Source organism: Haematobia irritans, chromosome 5 (genome assembly GCF_050003625.1).
Source record: "Haematobia irritans isolate KBUSLIRL chromosome 5, ASM5000362v1, whole genome shotgun sequence".
Lineage (NCBI taxonomy): Eukaryota > Metazoa > Arthropoda > Insecta > Diptera > Muscidae > Haematobia > Haematobia irritans.
In genome coordinates this window covers 137,810,460-137,837,107 of record NC_134401.1, presented here as the reverse complement: position 1 = coordinate 137,837,107, position 26,648 = coordinate 137,810,460, and the positions used below count along the sequence as shown (strand labels likewise).

The following is a 26,648-nucleotide window of genomic DNA, read 5'->3' as shown; positions in this document are numbered from 1 at the left end:
TTTTTCGGTTAATTTTGTACTGTTTTATGAGCGTTTTTTTTGTTTTGCTTTTGCTGGCTAACTTGATGGCTGTCTTGTTTCGCTGATTTCAATTCCATTTTTGGGTTGTATATTAAAACAAGTCTGAGGTATATTAAATAATGGCTTGGTGTGGTTTGCAGCAGGTTTCTGCTTCGATGATTGTCTCTCGTTTTATGTTTTTTGCAAAATATTTTTATTTCTGGGCATCTTTTTCACTGGGGTCTTCTTCTACGGTTTATTTTCGAATATTGCTTCTCTAGTTTATTGGCGATTTTTTACCGTTTAAGTTGTAATGTTTTTATAGCCCGGTGTTTTTTTGTTGTTTAAGCAACTTTAAAATAAAAGTAAAAGTGATGTTTCATAGTAATTGAAGGATAAAACACAACAGAGGTTGGGGTTGTTTGGTGTCTGATTGATATCGAAACAGGTTTTTTTTATTAAAGGCCTATTTGGATAGTTTTAGGAAACAGAATTTTAATTCTGACATCCAGGTTGTTATAATAAATTTCAAAAGGACATTTTTCCAAGATGTATGGTTATGATATTGTCAATGAAATTTACTTCGAGTACGAGGCGTTACGCATTTAAATTAATGAGAACTTAACTTTACATGAACTATTTGAGGGGGGGGGAAACAAAAGACTTAAGACACAAGCATATGACACATCATCAACTGGGTGAAGACTTTTTATACCCAATAATATATATTATTCAGCAGTGCAATTATGTTAAGAACTTTACATTACAAACTTTGTATCGTTCTATATGTAAATTTGTTTATGTTACCATACGCGAAAAAATAAACTAAAAAAAAAAATTAAAATAATTTATTTTATTGAAATTTAGCATAGCCCTATTTTGATTTTGTGCAAGATTTCTGATAATTTGGATTGCGTTACTTGAATATTTATGTACAATATAAAAGGGCTGTAGTAAAGTATTTTAATTTGTCGCGTGTCGAATATCTTATTAAAAATCAGACTTCTCAACGACCACGATCAAAGGATCCGTATTTTAGGTGCTATATCAAAATAATTGACTCAAAGTTTTTAAATGCTACCCCATACCACCGATTCTACCCTATGGCCTCCATACCACTTCTTTTGGTTTAAAAATTTACACAATTCACTAGTTTGACTTTACTTGTATAACTCATCGCACAATGGAATACTATTTTACCGACCTCATATCGGTTAAAATTTGGAGCATCTGCGAAAGCTTAAAGGAGATTTTACCATTTTGCCAAATGTGTTTTTTTATTTTAGTGACAAACATGTTACATGGTCACCATATAAAAATAACATTTTGCTCTTGAAACATGTTTGAGGTAATCATATTCCTTCTCTGCGTGTGCACATATTTTGGGTGCAAATAACTTTCATAAGGAGTTTGATCCCGCTGGTAAAACACTATCATTGTTTATTTGGTAATTTGAAATGTCAGATAACATACATTTTTTGATAAGTCCATACACTGAAAAATATTTACGTGATATAAAAGATTACGCAACCTAAATCTCTTTAAAATAATGAAAATTTAATTGAAATAAAGTTTATACTCTTTGTTTCAATTTTTTTCTTTACATTTGGGACACAAATGTGGTAAATTTTCGTCCCTCTAATAAAGTCGCATGTCTTTGAGCTAAGGCAGATTTCCCTTAAAGAAAACAAAGGCATTTTTGATTTTAAAAAAGATCGTCCTTAAATTAAGTGAAATATGGAATCTTTAGATTTAAGATAAATCGCTTCAAATATAGGCTAAGACTTATTTTGAGTACTTAGCGTCTTTGGTTTAAAAAATTCTTGGAATTAAGATGACATTTATTACTTTAAAGTATTCGTTATAATTTAGAGTTTTAAATTGGCATTTGTTTGTACGTGAATAGCTTTATTAATATACCGCGAAAAAAGAATGCATATTAGATAAATAAGATCCGTATGCTAATTGTGTTGATCCTAGATTTAAGGCCATATAGGTCGCAAAAAAATTAACTTATTTTAAAGAAGCAGCTTTTTTGGCTCGGAATCAATACCAAAATCCTTAAAGGTAAGTCAAAATCTTTGAATTCAAATACACTTTTTTTGAGTGCAGAAATTATTCAGGCTAAATAATTTGAAGAGTTCACATTCTCAAGACGATACTCCCAATTGTTCGAAACATTACCTGATTTCGAACGGAAGTGCATTGCTCAGAAAAAATCTCAGAGCTTTTTGTTAACATTTTCGATATTTATAGTCAGACTATGGTCTCTTGCGGCTGAGGTTCTTGAAGAAATGTTTTCTTAATTCCAAAAAAAATCTCAAACCAAAGACGCTACATCCTCAAAATAAGTCTTAGCCTATATTTGAAGCGTTTTTAACTTAAATGTAAAGTTTCAATATTTCAGTTAATTTAAGGACAATTTCTTTAAATCAAAAATGGGTTTCTTTAATTTAAGGAAAATTAGCCTTAGTTCAAATGCGACAAGCGACTTTAACAGAGGGATGCAAATTCACAAAACTTGTGTCCTAGATTTAATGAGAAAAATTTTTATTGAAGCAAAGCTTATAAACTTTATTTTAATTAAAATTTCATTATTTTAAAGAAAATTTTCCTTAATATTTTGCGATAAAAATATTACATGGTCACCATCCAAAAATAATATTTTGCTCTTGAAACATGTTTGAGGTGATCATATTCCCTCCCTGGGTGTGTTTTTCAGTGCGCTATAGCCTTAAATAATGAAGTTATCGTTGTGAAATTTTGTACAAACTTGACTTTTGTCTGCAGGCAGGTCAAGTTTGAAGATGGACTATATTGGCCTATGTTTCGATACAGCCTCCATATAGACCGATATTCCTATTTGACTTCTTGAGAGCATGGAAGCCACAATTTTTATCCTATATGCTTAAAATTTGAAATCTGGAGCTATTTTAGATTCATAAAGAGCAGAAGTAAATTTGTTACATATTGCTCCCGGTTTTGATATAGTTCTACACTGAAAAAAAGCTTGCTCGGTTTCAATGATTTTGTCTTTACTTTAAAAATTTTGGTATTGATTCCGAGCCAAAGAAGCGGAGTATACAAGTAAGGATACTTTTAAGACACAATTCTCTTTTAAATTTGGGGTTTGTGTACTTGCTTCTAGGCAGCAAATTTTAATTTTTCGCTTTTTCAGCTTTTTTTCTTCATATGCTATCAAAGTCCTTTAAAAGTGAGATAACGACAACTTTATTTTCCATATTAAGACTCGACTTCCAGTAGAAATTATGCTATGTTTCAAGTAAAAAACGTCTTTTAAATAAAGTGTTGAAAAACATTTCCTATATTTGAACAATTTTTTGCTTTGTAGTCAAGATGCAAAAAGACATCAAATTTAAAGACAATTTCATTAATTTTAAAGAATTTTTCTGAATTATTAAAGTCAAGTTGACCTTAGCCCAAACATTTTTTCTTTCATGTTATGATATCCATTTTTAAGTGAAATCACTTAGTTATAAGGACAATACGACTTCAAGTTTGCATTTGTATTTTAAAGACATGAATTCTTTGGCCTCACGACAATATTTTTTTTTCACTGTTGACATATATTTTCAATATACAAATTTAACCTTTTCTTTGTAGAGTTTTTGTTGCTTGTCATAGAATATGAAGTACTCTTACAGGTCTACTTAACTATACAAAGCCAGTACTGGCAATTTGGTTAAACGATGCTTTTTTATGAATTTGGCACAAGTCATGTTGATTCAAATTATAATATTCATAATTTAGTTTTTTTTTAACAATATGCCAACTGTAATCAATTATTTTATATAAATTTAAACGTATTCCATAATTCATGCCAATCCCTGTTTTATTCTGTAGTTGGTCAACAGTATATCCTTATTAATGGCGCCATTAATAAATGTTTATCATTTGCTTAACATTTATGTCAAACGAACTAGAAACAAAAGCGTGGGTGTTATTTAAATCGCGATATAATTCATTTGAGACTATTAATCACAAAAAGACAATATTCAATATTTTTTTTGCGTCCATTCTACTCTCCAATACTATCTACGTTTGTTCTATATAATTTTTCACAAATTTAAAATGACAAAAGGAATTATTAAAAACTCAATATAAAACAGAAATCAGATGAAAAAAAAAATCCCAACTCTAAAGCTTACAAAACCAAGTCGACATATTGTCAATTGCTTTGCAAAGATAACAACCACAACAAAAAACATTAATAACAGAATAAAATTGGCCGTAAACAAAAAAAAAAAAAAAGTGGCCTAAATCTAACACACTGAACGACTACGTCCCACATACATGATGCCGTTTAGTATGACGACAAAAGAAAAGATTTATGGTGAATGTAATAAAATGGTCAAAACAACAGAACCTCATGAAACTGCCAACATAAATCAAGGAGTGGCTGTCTGCCAAGGTTCTGGTGTTTATGTTGTACTAATAAATGTTATCCAATAGAATGGTAACAAAAGACAAAAAAATATATAGGTTAACTAGCCTCACCAATGCAAATCTCTTTGATAAAAAAGATTTGATAATTTGTGGTTTGCTTGGAACAGAAGTACCGTAAATTTATGCAACATATGTACTTGAGGTTGAAGTAAAGTTGTATGACATTATATTTGTTAAATAGAGAAAAAGATTTGATAAAAAAAACTATCTATAAGTGACTGAGAGTTAATGGCTGGGAATGTGGTACTTAAAGGTGTTTGGGTCTTAAGTCTTTTGTATTCAATCGCTAGATCTCATGCATATAATATTTGCTCACGTTTGTGGCAAAAGTCATTTGAGTATCAATTTGTTTGGTATAGCAACAATCAATTACATGACCAGAAATTCATGCACGTTTGTGTCTTAAGTCTTTCGTTTGATATCACACTTTGATATCTAAAAAAGTTGTGACAAATAGTAAAACATAATATTTAGAATAAGAAGTCTTGCCACAATTAAATTAAAAAAAAAAAAAAAAACAAATAATAATAATCCTAATATGTTTTATACTTTATTTTTCATTTGTTTCCTTAAACCAGCCCTTTCAACCATAGAATGAAGCCGACCCAGTTTTGTCGGCGGCGGCTGGCACTAATTTTTTGCCTCCGGCGGCGGCAGCTTGTCTTTTCTGCGGCGGAAAATTATCCATTATAAAATCAATTTTAAATTAATCGAATGGTAATGAGATTAGTCGTACAACCAATCTTACAATTGCATTTACATTTAATTAAAATTTTCTGAGCTAAATTTTTGCAAAATTATTATAGCAACTTGATTTGATTTTGAGTGGAAAGTAAAACATTTTGACAAAAAATACAACAATTATTAATATTTTTATACCCTCCACCATAGGATGGGGGGTATATTAACTTTGTCATTCCGTTTGTAACACATCGAAATATTGCTCTAAGACCCCATAAAGTATATATATTCTTGGTCGTGGTGAAATTCTGAGTCGATCTGAGCATGTCCGTCCGTCCGTCCGTCTGTTGAAATCACGCTAACTTCCGAACGAAACAAGCTATAGACTTGAAACTTGGCACAAGTAGTTGTTATTGATGTAGGTCGGATGGTATTGCAAATGGGCCATATCGGTCCACTTTTATGTTTAGCCCCCATATAAACCGATCCCCCGATTTGGCTTGCGGAGCCTCTAAGAGAAGCAAATTTCATCCGATCCGGCTGAAACTTGGTACATGGTGTTAGTATACGGTCTCTAACAACCATGCAAAAATTGGTCCATATCGGTCCATAATTATATATAGCCCCCATATAACCGATCCCCCGATTTGGCTTGCGGAGCCTTTAAGAGAAGCAAATTTCATCCGATTCGGCTGAAATTTGGTACATGGTGTAAGTATATGGACTCTAACAACCACGCAAAAATTGGTTCACATCGGTCCATGATTATATATAGCCCCCTTATAAACCGATCCACCGATTTGGCTTGCGGAGCCTCTAAGAGAAGCAAATTTCATCCGATCCGGCTGAAATTTGGTACATGGTGTTAGTATGTGGTCTCTAACAACCATGCAAAAATTGGTCCATATCGGTCCATAATTATATAAAGCCCCCATATAAACCGATCACCAGATTTGACCTTCGGAGCCTCTTGGAAGACCAAAATTTATCTGATGCAGTTGAAATTTGGTACGTGATGTTAATATATTGCCTCAAACACCCATGCAAAAATTGGTCGATATCGGTCAATAATTATATATAGGCCCCATATAAACCGATCCCCAGATTTGACCTCCGGAGCACCTTGGAAGACGAAATTCTTCCCATTCGGTTGAAATTTGGTACTTGATGTTAGTATAGGGTATCCAACAACCATGCAGGAATTGGTTCCTCTCAGTCCATAATAATATATAGCTCCCATATAAACCGATCCCCAGATTTGACCTCCGGTGCCTTTTGGAGAAGCAAAATTCATCCGATCTGGTACGTGGTGGTAGTATATGATATTTATCAACCATGTGAGTTGAAATTTGTGGATGACTGTCTTTCGTAGGAGTTTCTACACAATCCATGGTGGAGGGTACATAAGTACATAAGGCCTGGCCGAACTTACGGCCGTATATACTTGTTTCTGATTTAAATCAATATTTTTGATTGACGGCTAATTTGGAGTCGAGATGAGTCGACATATTCGGCGGCGGCTTCGACTGGCAAAAACTGGTCGGCGGCGGCTAAAATCGGCGGCGCGACTCGGCGGCTTCATCTATGCTTACAACCCCTCACCCAGAGAAGGAATATGATCACCTCAAACATGTTTTAAGAGCAAAATGTTATTTTTGGGTGGTGACCATGTAACATGGTTATCGCAACCATGTTATTTTCTCGAAAATCATGTATCTGATTTCGGCAAGCAGGTTATATTTGACGAGAAAATAATATTTTAGTGACAAACATGTTACATGGTCACCATACAAACGTAACATTTTGCTCTTGAAACATGTTTGAGGTGATCATATTCCTTCTCTGCGTGCTCCCTGTTCTATAAGATTTTTGAATAATTTATTTTTGATATTCTATATTAATTTTTCGCATTTATTCCGAGCCAATAAAGCGAGAATTTTGTACTAAGGATACATTTAATTTAGCTATCTTTGTACTAGGACATACATCTTATTTTATTTGTTGGGAACCACCGTGGTGCAATGGTTAGCATGCCTGCGTTGCATAAACAAGGTCGTAGGTTCGATTCCTGCTTCGACCGAACATCAAAAAGTTTTTCTGCGGTGGATTATCCCATATCAGTAACGGTGGTGACATTTCTGAGGGTTTAAAGCTTCTCTAAGTGGTTTCACTGCAATGTGGAACGCCGTTCGGATCCGGCTATAAAAAGGAGGTGCCTTGTCATTGAGCTTAACATAGAATCGGGCTGCACTCAGTGGTAAGAGATAAACAAAAGCATGCCAGGTTCCAAAGATTTTGTACATACACTAATGATTTTGGTGTTGATTCCGAGTCAAAGAAGCGGAGAATTTTTAATTTATTTTATTAGTTTTTTCGGCTTTTTTCTTTATGTGATATCAAAGTCCTTTAAAAATGTGTTAACGACAACTAAATTTCCACATTCAAAAAACTCAAGACAAGTAAAGACCATTTCTTTAATTTTGAAAAAATTTTCAGAACTATTAAAGTCAAGTTGACCTTAGTCAAGCAAAATTTTCTTTCATGTTAAGATAGCAATTTTTAAGTCGAATCACTTAACTATAAGGACATAACTGTAGTTTGTTATGAGATAAGCCTCTAAAAGGCGCTGGGGCAGTAAATTGTTAACATTGTATTAAACAATAATGACTAAGTTATATTATTAAGAAAAAAAAAAATAATTTCAATGACTTTATGACCTTTGGACAAAAATTTTCTATCAAAGAAATGCATCTTCAATGCTAAGCAAAATTTGCATTCCTATTTTAAGGACATGAAATCTTTGGCCTCATGACAATATTTTTTTTTGTGTAGTCCATATTTCCCATAAAATAGTTTACTATGTTTCTGTGTGCTTAAGACCAGATCGTCTAAATTAGTTTAAACCAATATGTTTCCAAATCCTTCCAATATTTATAGATCCCAGTCATAAGCTTTCCCATCCCTAAATTAGCCTATTATAAATTTAAAATTTTCCCTTTGAGATCTTTAGTTTATTACCAATTATGTGCAGTAAAATATTATGAATATGCCGGTGTTGAACTTCGCCCTTTTCTTATTTGTTAACTTTTTAACTAAACTGTCATATTGTCCTCACTTTAATTAGAGTTGGACAATATTGAATAATCATGGCAGATTGTCAGCGATAATTAACATAAACTGCCATTAATGTTAACTCAAAGGAATATCATATGTCATCCCACTATGCTAACAATAACGCCATGAGCCAAAGGCAACACCCAGGATCTATCTTTATCATACTTATGTAGTCTTTTATGCAAGTAACGCCTTTCCATATAAAACCATTCATTGCTTGAATGTCTATTAATTAAACATCATCTATAGACACTTTGTTGCTAGGAGTTCTCGCGCAAGAACTTTGAAGCCTACATTGGTGAAGACGATGATGGTGATGGTCGCGATCAGTACCAGTAGCTAAATTGTTGATTTTATTTATGGCCTCCCATTGAGGAACCTTGCAGGAGAGTTGAGGGAAATGACTAATAAACCATCATCATTGACACCATTCTCGGTAGAGCCTGTTGCCCTACCACAAACTTAGCAGGTTCTCAGATAACGAAAACACTGAAGATTTTTTGCCTTTCTTTGTTCTTCTTGTGGTCTTGGTCCTTTAGTTTGCTGAGGGCCAAGAAGAAGTAATAAAATGCAAATTATTGTAATGATCTGTAAACAAGACGCTCATGAGGGCATGTTGAAATGCCTTCTAGATGAATATGTGGCTATTAATTAGACACGCATTGTGATGACAGAAGTGTTTTCTTGGATGTTTGGTTACTCCATACGTCTTCTGTAAGTACAAGAATCGATGGATGTTTGATTCTGATTGAACAGATTTGTAGTGATTGCTTCTTATGTAAAGTTAATGAGAATTAATTGATGACGATAAGATTTTCAATGACTTTAAAAACAATTCAAAAGGGTCGTATTGACAGCATATAGGGTGGGGTGACAAATGGTTAATTGCTTTGAAAATGTATGCTATTTTTGTTTATTTACACCTCATAGTTTTTACTAGACATAGGGAACGAATTATGAAACCAAATTGTAGCACTAGTATTAAACCCGCAAATATACATGTCCCTAATTAAGTATATTTGCAGACCAATCTATACCATGAGTGAAAATGTTTTACGCAAAGAAGTTCCATTACATCTTCTAAGCTTTATGAAATTCCTGATGTCGAAACATGCAGAATTGGCGAATAACATTTTAAAAGAATATTTGGATATACGAAAAATACTGATTGAATTTCCGGAATTACCAGAGATTTTCTACCGCAAAGAATATGCTATCCGTATTACTTTTTCTGGGTATACGACTGGGAATCAGTGTTGTCAGTATTGGAGATTTCTCTCCATATTGGGGAAATTTGTTGTGGATGAGGAGGGAATTTTGGAGTTGGGGACTTGGGGACTCGTGGGGAAGTTCCATATATTTGAGGGTTTAGTGGGATTTTTTTTTCGAAATCGGTTCAGTATAATAAATCAGGTTTAAATTTATTTTATTATCATCATAATATAATAAAGCTCTAATATATCATAAGCTCTAATATATAATTTTACTGAGCTGGGCTAAGATAATTTTTGACAATTGTTAAATCATTTCGTGAGGAATCGGGCCTACATATTGTTCATAACTGATATCTATAGAAATAATGAAGATGGTTCACCTTCATATTAATATACCACCTAATTTTATTACTTGCGTATTTAGAAGTACATATTGAACTAAATTGTATTCCAAATATTGAGATTCATTAAATTAACGAACATTTTCTGATATTTTTGGATTTTTATTACCATTTACCAAATGCATCTTTCTCGAAAATAAAAATGGAATAACAATAAAGAAAAAAACTTAGGCGCCAGATCATTTCGATTTTAACCACGCTGTAGTTCATTCTTACTATTTGTGAGAAGTGTACGAAAAACTTCTTCTGTTTTAGTTAGAATTGAACTAATTTGTACGTCATTGAAATTTTACTGGCATTTAGTTCATACAATTTTTGAGACATACTTGGAATAAAGAAAAAATCTTTACAAAATTACAAAAATTTTAAAAATAAACTAAAACAAAATAAAATTGTTGCTATAAATATTAGTTCATTTTAGCATCAGTTTTACAACATACTGTTTTTATGTGTAAATTTTTGATCTAAAATACAATACGTACTCTCCTTTTTTTTTGATTTTTTGACGATTTTCATCAAAATTTTGATTTTTTTTGGGGTGGTCACGAATTAACATGCTTTTCGCTCTAGGACTCATATTTAAGGAGATATGGTCAGTTTAGGTTAGGTTAGGTTTTTAAGTTTTTATGTAAAAAATTTAATTTTTTTGGGGATTTTCATTGAAATTTTGTTTTTTTTTTGAGACGGTCACTAATTAACCTACTTTTAGCTCTAGGACTCATATTTAAGGAGATATGTCCAATTTAAGTTTTTATATAAAAAATTTGATTTGTTGAGGATTTTCATTGAAATTTTGTTTTTGTTGAAGACGGTCACTAATTAACCTACTTTTCGCTCTAGGACGCATATTTGAGGAGATATGGCCAATTTAAGTTTTTCATATAAAAAATTTGATTTGTTGAAGATTTTCATGAAATTTTTGATTTTTTGTGGGTGGTCACGAATTAACCTTCTTTTCGCTCTAGGACGCATATTTAAGGAGATATTGCCAATTTACGTTTTTCATATAAAAATTTAGATTTTTTAGGATTTTCGTGAAAATTGTGATTTTTTGGGGGTAGTCACGAATTAACCTTCTTTTCGCTCTAGGACGCATATTTAAGGAGATATGGCCAATTTAAGTTTTTCATATAAAAATTTAGATTTTTTAGGATTTTCGTGAAAATTGTCATTTTTTGGGGGTGGTCACGAATTAACCTTCTTTTCGCTCTAGGACGCATATTTAAGGAGATATGGCCAATTTAAATTTTTCATATAAAATTTTTGATTTTTTGAGGATTTTTATCAAAATTATGATTTACATGTTTTTTTGTTTGGAAATTTTATATATTCATTAATTTTGATATTAATGAGTTTTTACAGCATATCGTATTTCTTTAGTTTTTTTTAATAAAAATTTATCAAAAGATTTATTGGGGATTTTTGTGAGGAATTTGAATTTAAATTGGTTTTTTTTGGGACTTATGGGTCTCAATTTGGTTACAAGAGCCAGAAAACAAGCGGCAACCCTACAGCTTCAAATGTTATTTGAAGCCACACAGAATTGTGCAATATATGGTTCATATCGCATTTTTTGATATAATCCCACATTGAGATACCCATAGGAAACGTACGCTCGAAATCCTAAATAAAAATGGTTCTTATAACAGGTTGGGGAGCGTCTTTTGCGAAGCAACTTTTGTTATTGTGAAAAAAATGGAAAAAAAGGAATTTCGTGTTTTGATAAAATACTGTTTTCTGAAGGGAAAAAATACAGTGGAAGCAAAAACTTGGCTTGATAATGAGTTTCCGGACTCTGCCCCAGGGGAAATCAACAATAATTGATTGGTATGCAAAATTCAAGCGTGGTGAAATGAGCACGGAGGACGGTGAACGCAGTGGACGCCCGAAAGAGGTGGTTTCCGACCAAACCATCAAAAAAATCCACAAAATGATTTTGAATGACCGTAAAATGAAGTTGATCGATATAGCAGAGGCCTTAAAGACACCAAAGGAACGTCATTAATCAATATTTGGATATGCGGAAGCTCTGTGCAAAATGGGTGCCGCGCGAGCTCACATTTGACCAAAAACAACAACGTGTTGATGATTCTGAGCAGTGTTTGCAGCTGTTAACTCGTAATATACCCGAGTTTTTCCGTCGATATGTGACAATGGATGAAACATGGCTCCATCACTACACTCCTGAGTCCAATCGACAGTCGGCTGAGTGGACAGCGATCGGTGAACCGTCTCCGAAGCGTGGAAAGACTCAAAAGTCCGCTGGCAAAGTAATGGCCTCTGTTTTTTGGGATGCGCATGGAATAATTTTTATCGATTATCTTAAGAAGGGAAAACCCATCAACAGTGACTATTATATGGCGTTATTGGAGCGTTTGAAGGTCGAAATCGCAGAAAAACGGCCCCATATGAAGAAGAAAAAAAGTGTTGTTCCACCAAGACAACGCACCGTGCCACAAGTCATTGAGAACGATGGCAAAAATTCATGAATTGGGCTTCGAATTGCTTCCCCACCCACCGTATTCTCCAGATCTGGCCCCCAGCGACTTTTTCTTGTTCTCAGACCTCAAAAGGATGCTCGCAGGGAAAAAATTTGGCTGCAATGAAGAGGTGATCGCCGAAACTGAGGCCTATTTTGAGGCAAAACCGAAGGAGTACTACCAAAATAGTATCAAAAAATTGGAAGGTCGTTATAATCGTTGTATCGCTCTTGAAGGGAACTATGTTGAATAATAAAAACGAATTTTGACAAAAAAGTGTGTTTTTCTTTGTTAGACCGGGGACTTATCAGCCAACCTGTTATGTTAGTTCTCCAAACTGATGTTGACTACACACAGAGAAGAGATTGGTTGGAAATCTATATTTAGAAATATATATAAGTTGTTCATATCAATTTTCAGTATTTACATGTATTTGTTCGTACTTATAACCATTTGGTGAGATTTTCAACAAATTTTCTGTCGTGTCACAAGATAAATGGTTGTGGCAACCAAATCTACCTCCTTTTAATAATTTTGATTCAAATTGGTTGATACGACCAACCGTAAAAACATTTCTTAAGTATCAGTTAGTAGCCACCATTTTCATATAGTAGTTACAGCCGAATGATATTTCAAATACTTTTTAAATGTCATTTGATGATATTAAAATTAATTGAAGAAGAAAAATGTTCATATTTAATATCGAAATTTTAAATCGGGGAATGTGGAATCTTCACCATGGATGGGATCGCAACACATAATGAAAGGGATGTTTCCTGTGGACAAAAAAATCAAAACATTGGTTTGTATTGAAAATATTTTTTTAGATAACTCAAAATAACTCCATGTACCGAATTTCTAGCATGTATGGCAAACAAACATGGAGGAGTGGTTTAACTTGAATCCTGCTGGTTCCGGTACTCTCCCAAAGATATTGATTCAAATGGTATGCCTCCCGAAGATAAATATAAAGTTTATACATATGGAGACTACATAAGATTCTGGACTTATATTAACCATTTTTGGTTGAGTTGTAGAGGAATTTTTAACTTCTTTTCTAAGCGTGCAAGAGTATCTGCCTATAATATGATGTCAAATCTAAATTCTACATATCTTTACCCGCATTAATCGAATGAGTACCAAAACTAAACTCGGAAATTGTACTTCTAGTCACATCCAATTTGGGTGATTAGTACGCTTTTTCTCTGAAGTTAATACGGGAGAGCGGTGTAAATGAGAAATATATCAAACCCAATTTGATACATCAATTAATGGTTCTAGATTTACAATCTCAGGAAAATAAAGTACATGTAGATTTCAAATTTTAATCAAATCGGATAAAAATATCGGTTTTCTAGATTCAAGAATTCAAATCGGAAGATCGGCCTTTATTGAGGTTAGACGAAACCGATACACTTCTTATACCACACACACATTTGCGAACCTATAATATCTTAAGATTTAAATTTTCAAGCAAATCGGATAGAAATTGCAATGTCTCGATGATAAAGAACGCAAAATATGGGCCGATATAGCCCATTTTCAAACTTGACCTACCTGCAGCGAAAATAAATTCAACACGATAACTTCATTATTGAAGGCTGTAGCGTAATTACAAAAGACATTTGATCAAATACATTGTTTTTCTATTTATACTATATATATTTAAATACAATAAAATAAAATATAATATTTAATTGAGAAGAAATTGGTCTTTAATTTGGTCATGAGCACTATTAAGGTCGGGCAGCACAACCGAATGATGAAGGTAGCACCAACCGATGTCGTCGGCAGACCCAACCTACACCATATGAGATATTAGTTGTGTCGACCGAATCAGTCGGGTGACACAACTGCCAACTGGTAGTTGCTATAACTGCCAAAAGGAGGTTGGCAATAAATTCGATTGTCACAACCAATCTGTATTCTCTGTGTACATATTAAAGATTGTAATTTGAAACCAATTAGCAAAAGTCGACATTCCAAGTTTTCAACTTTTACAGAATTTGGAAGCATCGCCCTTCTGGCATTTTGACGATTCAAAATTTGGAAAATTGGAGTTTTCAAGTTTTCAAAGTTCGTTCAAACTGAGGAAACGTTAACTGTTTGACTTCCCGAAATTAAAAATGGTGAGCTCCTATTATTGCCCTTTAAATCTAAAGTTGACTTTCGATTTTTCTTAAATCCAATTTGGTCAACATCAAAGGCACATTTTCAAAAATGTCCCAAGTCGACTTCTATAAGATCTGGAAGCAACGCCCTTCTGGCATTTTGACGTTTCAAATTTTGGAAAATTTCACTTTTTAAAAATTGTTCGAAATGACGAAACGTTAACTTTTTGAGTTCCCGACATTTTAAATATGTTGAGCTCCTCTTATTGCCTTTAAATCCAAAAGTCGACAATTGAAATTTTTTGTTAAAAATCCAAATTGGCCAACATCAGAAGTACATTTTCAAAAATATCACGAGTCGCCTAATAAAAGTTGAGGATTACAAAAAGGCGACTCATGGATTTTTTGTTACGAATACTAAAATTTTTGACTTTTGTATTTGTATACCATATACATTGATTTCAGATGTATTTCCCAAAGCGGCACCGAGTGATTCAATTTCCTTTAGGGAATATCAAATTCAACTGAAATTCATTTTATTAAATCTATAGTCTTCGTACATAGGTCCAGATGCCCATGTTACTCATTACGGATATATGTCTTTATGAAAATAGCTTGCATTCAATTTAAATATGTAAGTAATAACGATTTGTGAATTTTGATAAATTTAAAAATATTTTATTCACAATCGCACAACAAGCAACCCATGAAATAAATCTTGAAAAACTCAACCTCAATCCTATATATTTGCAATTTTACTAAGATCCATTTTACTCATGATTACCTCATGCGAATCTCACTTTTAGCATGATTGTAATATTATGTTAACATATAAAATATTATTATGGCGAAAAAATTAAGATACAAACCCAAAATTAACTTGCTAGCACTTACTCGTATAAATCCCCATAACTCTCTACAAATTGATTGCCTTAATCGGTGTAATAAATATGGAGTAACCAATTTATTGCTGCAAAATCATTTCCTTATATTGTTAGGGTTTTCCCCTGTCTATGCAATAGGAAAAAAAAACAAAAGACTCAAGACCCAAACGTTTGCATAATGGCAAATACAAAATTTCAATAAATATTTCGTTACTTTCAATTTAATGTAATATTAATCACAATTTATTTGACATCTTCACTATCGATTTTTCCATCAATCTAGGTTCAATGAATTTTCAAATGCAACTAAGTAAGTGCCATTCAACCATTTCGTGGCAGGTTTCAACAAAAATGAATAGTCTTTTGACCTGAGCTATCACTTGATCATTACTCACTGCATAAGAGAATAACATAAAAAATGCTTTCCTGTATGTTTTTGTTTTTAAAATATCAATATCAGTTAGACGATGTGGCTGTTTTTGTTGGTCAAAAACACTTGTAACTATTTTCATGGAAATTGATAAATAAATAAGGGAGAATTTGATGAATAAAAAATAAAAACAAAACTGCCAAAATTCATCATAAATTCAAAACTAGCATTTAAACTAAGGCGCATCTTCAAGCCATAAGATGAATGGATAGAAGTTACTGTGATGGTTCGCTTAACTGGCTAGTAGCTGTGGTAAATACATCAAATGACTAAGGTATAGTGGTACCATCACCAACAGAGGCAGTAAAAGAAGTTGAAGATGGTTACAATGACCTCGTCACGTTTGACTTTCGCTATTTAAAGACATCAGCCAGTCAAGCAGTAAGCTTGCAACTGACATCCAAACAAAAAAATATCAACAACCATCAGTGTACCCACTGCAAAAACAAAAAATTGCAATCATATCATTTAGTTTGCATCTTGTTGTGCCGAATGGTGCACTTTACATTATGACTTGGCATTTTTTTCGCTCGTTTCTTTGTTCCATAGTCTTTTCTAAATCATATGGCATAGTTTACTGCTGAAGACTATCTGCAGAAACCCAAATATCATATTGTGAGTCAGACATTACGCCTGTTTAAGCTAAGATTTTTGTAGCTTTTGCTTTAAAAATTCTAGATACGCACAGAGAAAAATTGTATAGCGAAAATTTTGCCAAAAATTGAAACTTTTTTTGGACGTCTGCTTAACACCCCAATTCCTATAACTTTCCCTGTTTTATTAGGAATTTTTATGAGAATGAAAAAATTGTGATTTTTGAAGATTGGAAAATTGATTTTCGACTTTTTCCAAATACGCAGTTGGTGAGTTGAAAACATTTCTACATTTCCCTATTAATTCAAGAGCCAATTAGTCGATTTTTCGTCAACAGCAAAAGCGATCACATTAAAAAAAAATTGTAAATTTTAAAAATTAACAAAAATTTTAAAAGTCAATTTGCTGAATTTGCTCTTGAAAAGAATTCCGCTTTAAATGCCTCAAGGAAACCTTTTTTTAAATGGTTAGAGAAAAGTTTAAGCAGCAGTTAGCATGGAGATAAAATAACAGTATTTCTCAAATAGGTTGGTATTAGGTTCCCAGCAAAAAAGCGTCGCCCAAAAAGTAGCAAAAATGTTCTTTTTGGATCCGGAAGTGGTGCAAAATTGGCGCAGAAGCGATGAATTTAACATGGGCTTGTCATAGGTCGGATGTCAACCATTTTAACAGCCGTTGGACTGAATTTGCATCACTTCTCAAGGTGTGATGCGAAGTCAGTGTTTTGGATGTGAATTAAGAATTTTTGTGATATTTTGACGAATAATTAATTTTTAGAAGTTTTTAAGAGTTTTAATGCATTCTTACTCTTGTGCGGAACGTTTGACATAAAATATTAAAAAAAAATCGCAATTTTTCTAGAATGGATTTGTCATTTTTTTCGGCAAAATTTAAATAATTTGTAACATTTTATTAATTCTTAATCTGTTCTTTTAAGCTATTGGAAATAATAAAAGTTAAAATTTCCCATTAAAAATATGAAAAAAGTGAGTTATAAAAAATTGACTCAAATGAACTTCCTGTGCAACTAAAATAAAGAACTTCTTTGGGAGGACATTTTTTGAAGTTGTGCCTTTAGAAGAATTTCCAATTTTTTTCCTGGGTTAGGTTAGGTATAGTGGCAACCCGATATTTCAGGCTCACTTAGACTATACAGTCCATTGTAACACCACAGTGGTGAATTTCTCTCTTATCACTCACTGAGTGCTGCCCGATTCTGTGTTAAGCTCAATGATTAGGGACCTCCTTTTTATAGCCGAATCCGAGCGGCATCCCACATTGCAGTGAAACCACTTACACTCAAAAAAATGTTTACTTTGATCCAAAGATTTTGACCTTTCCTTAAGGATTTTGGTATTGATTCCGAGCCAAAGATGCGACTTCTTTAAAATAAAGAAATTTTTTTAGCGGCATATCTGGCTTTGAATCTAGGATCAATAAAATTAAAATTAAGATACAGATTTCATTTATCAAATTTTCATTCTCTTTTCGCGGTTTATTAATAAAGGTACTTACGTACAAACAAATTCCATTTTAAAAATCCAAATTGTAACGGATACTTCAAATTAAAAAATGTATTTTAATTCCAAAAAAACTTAAAACCAAAGACGCTAAATCCTCAAAATAAGTCTTAGCCTATATTTGAAGCGTTTTTATCTTAAATCTAAAGTTTCAATATTTCAGTTAATTTAAGGACAATTTCTTTAGATCAATAATGTGTTTCTTTACTTTAAGGAAAATTAGCCTTAGTTCAAAGACATGCGAATTTAACGGAGGGATGCAAATTTACAAAATTTGTGTCCTAAATTTAAAGAAAAAAAATTTAAAGCAAAGATTGTAAACTTTATTTTAATTAAAATTTCATTATTTGAAAGAAATTTTTCCTTAATATTTAGGTTGCGTAATCTTTAATATTACGTAAATATTTTTTTCTGTGTAGAGAGGCTTTGAAACAGTCAGAAATGTCACCATTACTGAGGTGGGATAATCCACCGCTGAAAAACTTTTTGGTGTTTGGTCGCAGCTGGGTTTGAACCCATGATCCTGTGTATGCAAAGAGGGCATGCTAATCATTGCACCACGCTGGCTCCCATTGCACCAGGTTGGCATAAAAAAATAGCGTAAAATCCTTCACCATGAGAAGAATTTGTAACTCATTGAAATATTGGCCTGAAACATTATAAAGCATATTTTCGATCGCCGTGAAAATATTAAAATGATACATTTAAGATGTAATTCATTTTTAAATTTCGAGAACAAAATGCGTTTAATTAAAAATTCATCAACTTCTGGTAAAATAAAAAATCTTTGTATCTAAGAAAAGCGTCTTCTAGGTATAGTGACAGCCCGATATTTCGATCATAATGAACAGAATAGACTAAGTGGCATTCAAAATTTAAGGATATGAAATTTTTGTCCTCACAATAATATTTTTTTTTCTATGAACTTTTTTTCTAAAATTAAAAAAAAAAAATTATAACAATAGTTCCTTAATTTCTTTTTTATAGTTTTTTACGAAATCAACATTTATACTTTTTCATTTAGTTCTACCTTCCTTCGTTAATTTTTTTATCCTATTTTTTCAGGGTGTACTTTTCGTGACTACATTGCCATGATTTGCATTTCATTTGCTATCCCCTTACAAAATACAAGACGAAAAAACAAAAACATACCAAAATAAACTTCTGCTAATGATGAGGAGAAGAAGCTCCTGTCTTTTACGAAATGGGTAAGTCAGTCAGTCATGTACTAAGTCAGTTGGCTTCTATTTAGTTTTGCTTGTATTTTGCAGTTTTTAGTTTTTTTAGTCTCTTTGCTCTTTTTATTTATTTGTCATCGTACTTGTTACATGTGACGTTAGATTGTCTGCACAAAATAAGGGATTGGGATTTTTTTGTTCGTTTTAAATAAAGCACTAGATTCCTCAATGCAAAAGAATTGAAGAAGACCGAATGGTATAAGGAGAAGGAAAGACAAGAAAAAGAAAAAAAAAAAAATAAAAAAGAGCTTCGTTTTTAATTCAAGTGACATTTTTAAGGTGATATCTACAAATACAAGATGTAAACGTGCTTTTGTTGTAACTTTTGACATACACACATACATGCATAGAAACGCTTTTGTACCACACACATAGATTCTGAAAGGTGTACCAAGTTATTTAAATTAGAGATGTGGAAAAGGATGGAAAGCTTTGTTGTTTTAAGTTACCTATGGAGGGAAGAAACCAATGAATTTTCTGGTCTCATTACTACCATAAAAATTTAACTTCAAGCAAAAGTTTGGAAAAGATTTGTTGGGAATTGATACAGGTTATGTTTGAAGATGAGATGCATAAGTCGAGCCCTCTTCGCAGCTCCTTCGTGATATTTTTTATAAGTGAGACAATATTCCTTAAAAATATCGCGGTTTTGATGAACATTTTGGGTTAACCAAGTCAACCCTAGATATCGTAAACTCACGTAGCCTACATTCATTTAATCGCCTTCTCGCACGTTCCCTGTAAATTTGCAAGTAAATGGGAGAAGACTTTGATCTATTGTTTTATAAACGGGACGTATGCTTTCCCGATCAAATATCGAAAAACAAATTAGGGGTTTTTGTCCATAGACAACCCTAAATTTTCCTGCAATTTCAAGAAAATCGGGGAAATTCTTTTCAAGTTTCAAAATGCTGTTCCCCGACCAAATATCGACAAAAAATAGCGGATCGTTGTTTAGAGACCAACCTCAACATCCCTGAAAATATCAAGAATATCGAGGAATTTCTCTTCAAATTTTACCATGTCTGGCAAGGGGAGGTCCCCTCCCGTTTTGAATTTGTGGAAAAACATTTACCTTTTTTTGTGATATTGGCATTTGTAATAAGATTTAGTTAAAAATTTCCCAAATAAACCTACATTTCCTTTTCTGGTTGGTTCACTGTTTTTTTGGGTGTATCTATACGCATCCAAGCTGACATCCCTAATCTGCTCTCAAGCCTACATGAAACGTGCTGTGGTAGCCGTGTTCGGTCTCTTTTGTTTCTGGGGCTTGTTCACAAAAGATCAAATACAATTTGATAGTGCAAAGCAGGATTATGAATATAAATAAGATTTTTTCAACATAACTACGATGAAAAAAAAAAATGACAGAAAAACAAAATATGGTTGGACATCAAATTGAAGAAAAAATTCAATTGTTGCTTTTTAAAATGTCAAACAAGTTACCAAGTCTTTCAATTTTAAATCTAAGTCTAGAACAATTCAAATTTCCAAGTTTTCTTATTGCTTTTTGGCATATCAACATTTCAAACAAATCGTAATTGGCAGTGTTACTCTAGGGAATAACAATCAACAAAACGATCATGATTTGCATTATTGCTATTGGCAGAAGTTTGGAATATTTTTAATAAAAATTTAAACAAGGGGCAGAGATCAAATGTAGCTTAATTATTTTTTACATTGTGCTTAGAATCAAATCCAGGGCTTGTTAACACTCTGCACTCTTTTTTAAGATTTAACAAAAACAAATGCACCATAAAATAAAAGTAGATAACACACGGAAATTGTTTAATTAATAATGCCTTCCATATACACCCAGAGAAGGAATATGATCACCTCAAACATGTTTTAAGAACAAAATGTTATTTTTGTGTGGTGGCCATGTAACATGGTTTTCGCAAACATGTTATTTTCTCTGAAATCATGTATCTTATTTCGGCAAGCAGGTTATATTTGACGAGAAAATAATATTTTAGTGACAAACATGTTACATGGTCACCATACAAAAATAATATTTTGCTCTTGAAACATGCTTGAGGTTTATATTCCTTCTCTGCGTGTATTAAACCTTTTTTGACCTAAATTATAGGGCACTAAATATACACAATAATAACGACCAATTTCTTTAAAATAAAAAGGAACTAATTGTTAATTTTTATTTATTTATTTTTTTTTCATTGAGAAATTGTTCTTAGTATAAAGAAAACTGACCAATGTTATTGAAACTTTGGATTGCGGGTGAAAAACAAAACTTTAAATAAGGGCTAAGATTTATTTTGGGGGTTTTGCATTGTTGATAAATTAGGAAATTTTTTACTTTAAATGTTTACTATAGTATGGACTGATGATAAATTTTGAAAAAAAAAATCTATAGAAATAAAATGTTGACAGAATTTTCTATGGAACTAAAATTTTGACAAAATTTTCTATAGAAATAAAATTTTGACAAAATTTTCTATAGAAATAATATTTCGACAAAATTTTCTATAGAAATAAAATTTTGACAAAATTTTCTATAGAAATAAAATTTTGAAACGATTTTCTATAGAAATATAATTTTGACAAAATTTTCTATAGAAATAAAATTTTGACAAAATTTTCTATAGAAATAAAATTTTGACAAAATTTTCTATAGAACTAAAATTTTGACAAAATTTTCTATAGGACTAAAATTTTGACAAATATTCTATATAACTAAAATTTTGACAAAATTTTCTATATAACTAAAATTTTGACAAAATGTTCTATATAGCTAAAATTTTGACAAAATTTTCTATAGAAATAAAATTTTAACAAATTTTCTATAGAACTAACATTTTGACAAAATTTTCTATAGAACAAAAATTTTGACAAAATTTTCTATAAAAATAAAATTTTGACAAAATTTTCTATAGAATTAAAATTTTGACAAAATTTTCTATAGAAATAAAATTTTGACAAAATTTTCCATAGAACAAAAATTTTGACAAAATTTTTTATAAAAATAAAATTTTGACAAAATTTTCTATAGAATTAAAATTTTGACAAAATTTTCTATAGAAATAAAATTGTGACAAAATTTTCTATAGAAATAAAATTTTGACATAATTTTCTATAGAAATTAAATTTTGACAAAATTTTCTATAGAAATAAATTCTTGACAATATTTTCTATAAAACTAAAATGTTGACAAAATTTTCTGTAGAAATAAAGTTGTGACAAAAATTGTTATAGATATAAAATTTTGACAAAATTTTCTATAAAAATAAAATTTTGACCAAATTTTCTATAGAAATATAATTTTGTTGTCTTTTGATTTCAGCTTAAAACCATGCCTTGACTAAACTACAAGTGTAGCTTAATCAATAGAGGAAAAGAATGAATTTATTTGGGCAAAGCCTTATAGACTGCAAGATGGATGGATGGACGCACGTTTCGGAATTACCATATTCCTCATCAGCATCCTCTACTTGCAGCAAAACATATCCCTTTTCCTATGACACTGTCAAATCATCGATTTGACAGTGGCATAGGAAAAGGGATATGTTTGTACGAAATTATTTCGGCATAAGCCGGCTATCATGCAAAACTTTTTTTTCGGAAGGTTCAAGTGAGGTTCATTGTTGGGTTTAATGAACTGCCTGCATTTATTCTGATAATTGGTTGATAGTTTTGCTGCAAGTAGAGGATGCTGATGAGGAATGTGGTAATTCCGAAACATGCGTCCATCCAACCATCTTGCAGTTTATAGGGCTTTGCCCAAATAAATTTGACAAACATTCGTTTCCTCTGTTGGTTAAGCTACACTTGTAGTTTAGTTAATGCATGGTTTTAAGCTGAAATCAAAAGACAACAACAATGCTTAAAGAACAAAAACCAATAATAACAAAACGAATGAAATATAATTTTGACAAAATTTTCTATAGAAATAAAATTTTGACAAATTTTCTATAGAAATTAAAATTTCACAAAAGTTTCTATAAAAGCAAAATTTTGACAAAATTGTCTATAGAAATAAAATTTTGTAATTTTTGCAAAATAACTTTTTTGTTTGGAACTTTTTTTGGTAAAACGTTCTGAAAATTTTGGTAGATAATTTATATATCGTAATATAATTTTTATAAACCCTAGGCTAAATTTAATATCGTTTAAAAAAAAACCTTGTTTTTGGCTAGAAATGAATATCAAAAATTAAGGTCAAATTCGTGGGAACAGAGTAAATTTTTACGTGTACACATAGTGTGGAGATATAATAAGATCGGTATAATTTCGATTTTTCCGGTTTTTACTTCGATTTTCGCGAAAAAATTCTTGTATTTTATAACAACGAAAAATTAAAACTTAATGTACCCATCAAATATTTAATCTATTTATTTTATTTGGGCAACCAAACGGATGCATACTAGACCCATTAAAAGTATGTTATGTATTTCACACTACCGCATTAACATTAATCAAGCCAATTTTCCGCTTCCTCGAAAGTGAATTAACTCAAGAGTGAAATTTTTAACTTTTATTTTGTATTATCAAAATTTTACTACAAAATTTCGAGAAAATATTTATCATCACACAACATTAAATGAATGTGAAATTTTATATTTCATTAAAGAAATTTTATTTCTTTAAAGAAATTTTATTTCTTTAAACTAAGAAAACAAGTTTGTTACTTAAGTCTTTTGTTTCAGTCATGGATCAAAAACTAAATATATGGTAGTTACCTCATAATACATATACTTAAATAGGACAATGGTAAATACCTTTTTTATAACAAAAGCTTATAAATGTGATACGACCGAAGCATAATGTTAAAATATATTTCTTGTTGGTGAAAACAATTATCAAAAGCCAAGGTTAGATAATGTTACACATTTTTGCTCCCAAGATTTACAAATTCATTCTTAAAATTTTAATACTTTCAATATTTTGTAAACTGATTTTCTTGAGAGGTTTTCTATTTGAGTTACAAAAAACACAGGTGTAAAAAACAAAAACTATTATGAATCAATAAACCATATGGAATTCCCCTATATTATGAAATCAAAACAGTTTTATGGGTCAGCAATATGTAAAGAAAATAAGAAAAAATGTTAAAGCAATAACATACCACTAATTGTTAATTTATGAGATTCTTTCTTTTGTAGGTCAGCGGGCAAAAAATTGTCCAAAATAAAAAATTATGATATAATGATTTTATGAATAGGAGAAATTCCGTTTAATATGTATTGATTTTTTTTTTATTATTAAGTTTTAAGTTGTGGGAAAGGCCATTGACCGTGTATTAAAAACCGCTAAGAAGAATTTTTCTTTTTATATTTTTTGTTTTCTTCAAATTTCGATGACCTTCTGCTTTAAGAATTCTCACATAGTTTCAGAGATAAACACCACACATAAAAACATAAAGAAATCTACAAAATAAAAGACAGATGCTTTTGAATAAATAAAATTGTTTTGTATGTTGTTTCATGGTTTATATGTATTGTAGTTTTTTTTTGACTGTCGTTATGATGGTTTATTATACACAAGATAATAATAAATTTGTTAACAATTTGTCTTTGATTGCAGCGATTATACAGTTTTAAATTGTCTGTACAGAGTGGGGGTTTCTATTCTATAAGACTACTAACCCAAAGTGCCACTACCATCATTCGCATATATCTGACAGAGTGATTAAATGTTTTAAGCATTTTAATAAAAATCTGAAGAAGACAGGTAAGACATGTGTTACTGAGGGGTAACCGAATTGGTTGTGCCCTATGCTAAGAAAAAATTGCAATGCTGTTTTGGTTTATTTACATATTGAATATGGAGATAAAGCTTTTGAATATTTTCCTATTAAAATACAATTTTGGCAAAATATCCTATAAAAATGAAATTTTGAGAAAATTTCCTACAGAACTGAAATTTTGAAATAATTTCCCATAGAAATGAAATTTTAACAAAATTTCCTATAGAAATTAAATATTGTTAAAATTTCCTACAGTAATAAAAGTTTGGCAAAATTTCGCATAGAAATCAAATTTTAACAAAATCTCCTATACGAATGAAATTTTAACAAAATTTTCTATAGAAATGAAATTTTAATAATATTTCCTATAGAAAAAAATTTCCCCTGAAATGAAATATTGGCAAAATTTCCTTTCGAAATGATTCCTTTATTTACAAAAGAATATTGAATACAGAGATGCAATTTTTGAATGTTTTCCTGTTAAAATGAAATTTTGACAAAATATCCTATAAAAACCAAATTTTGAGAAAATTTCCTACAGATCTGAAATTTTGAAGAAATTTCCTGTAGAAATGAAATTTTAACAAAATTTCCTATAGAAATGAAATGTTGTTAAAATTTCCTACAGAAATAAAATTGTGACAAAATTTCGCATAGAAATCAAATTTTAACAAAATTTCCTATACGTATGAAATTTTAACAAAATTTTCTATAGAAATGAAATTTTAATAATATTTCCTATAGAAAAAAATTTCTATTGAAAAAAATTTCTATTGAAAAAAATTTCCCCTGAAATGAAATATTGGCCAAATTCCTTTCGAAATGAAATTTTGACAAAATTTCTTAGAGAAATGGAATTTTGACAAAGTTTCCGATAGAAATTAAATTTTAATAATTTTTTTTTCGAAATTAAAATTTGACAAAGATTACTATAGAAATGTAATTCTGTCAAAGTCCCCTAGAGAAATGGAATTTTGACAAAGTTTCCAATAGAAATGAAATTTTGACACAATTTCCTATAGAAATGAAATTTTTTACAAAATTTCCTATAGAAATGAAATTTTAACAAAATTTCCAACAGAAATGAAATTTTGACAAAATTTCTTATAGAAATGATTTTTTACTATAGAAATGAAAATTTAACAAAATTTCCCATAGAAATAAAATTTTAACAAATTTTCCTACAGAAATGAAATTTTGACAAAATTTCCTATAGAAATTAAATTTTAATAAAATTTCCTATAGAAATGAAATTTTGACAAAATTTCCTTAGAAATGAAATTGTGAAAAAATTTCGTATTGAAATGTAATTTTTATTTTTCATGTTAGCCTGATACTGAAACAGGCGATTAACGTCCAAATGCATGACATTTTTAATTTACAATTAATTATTATTCGAGCTTTATGGACAAATTAGATTAAGGAACTTGATCAATAGAGTCATTGAAAAGAAAACGTCAGATACAAATCTATACACGTCTAGACTGTACATGTTTCAGTTCGGGAGAACTGGCTGGGTTAGATGCCCAGTGGCAGTAAAGATGATTCAATTTGTAAGAGAAAAAATTCCATATGTTTTCTCCCTAAGAAGTTAGCATAAAGGGCCCAAAATTGAGTTATCTATCCCAGCCAGATTATTTATAGAAATGAAATTTTAATAAAAATTCTTTTAGAAATGAAATTTTAACAAAATTTCCTTTAGAAATGAAATTTTAACAAAATTTCCTATAGAAATGAAATTTTAACAAAATTTCCTATAGAAATGAAATATAGACAAAATTTCTTATAGAAGTGAAATTGGACAAAATTT

General features: G+C 31.0%; 1 protein-coding gene and 1 long non-coding RNA gene across 4 annotated transcripts in view; one reads left to right on the top strand and one right to left on the bottom strand.

Annotated features, from left to right (window-relative positions):
- Positions 1-26,648, bottom strand: part of exp (expansion) — a 201,966-nt gene that overhangs the window by 57,824 nt on the left and 117,494 nt on the right. The window lies entirely within an intron of this gene.
- The window catches only part of LOC142237815 (uncharacterized), a 147,302-nt gene that overhangs the window by 56,142 nt on the left and 64,512 nt on the right, over positions 1-26,648 (top strand). Inside the window, exon 2 of the long non-coding RNA XR_012722581.1 lies at positions 18,962-19,104. This is a non-coding gene — a long non-coding RNA (uncharacterized LOC142237815). The remainder of the gene's footprint in view (positions 1-18,961; positions 19,105-26,648) is intronic.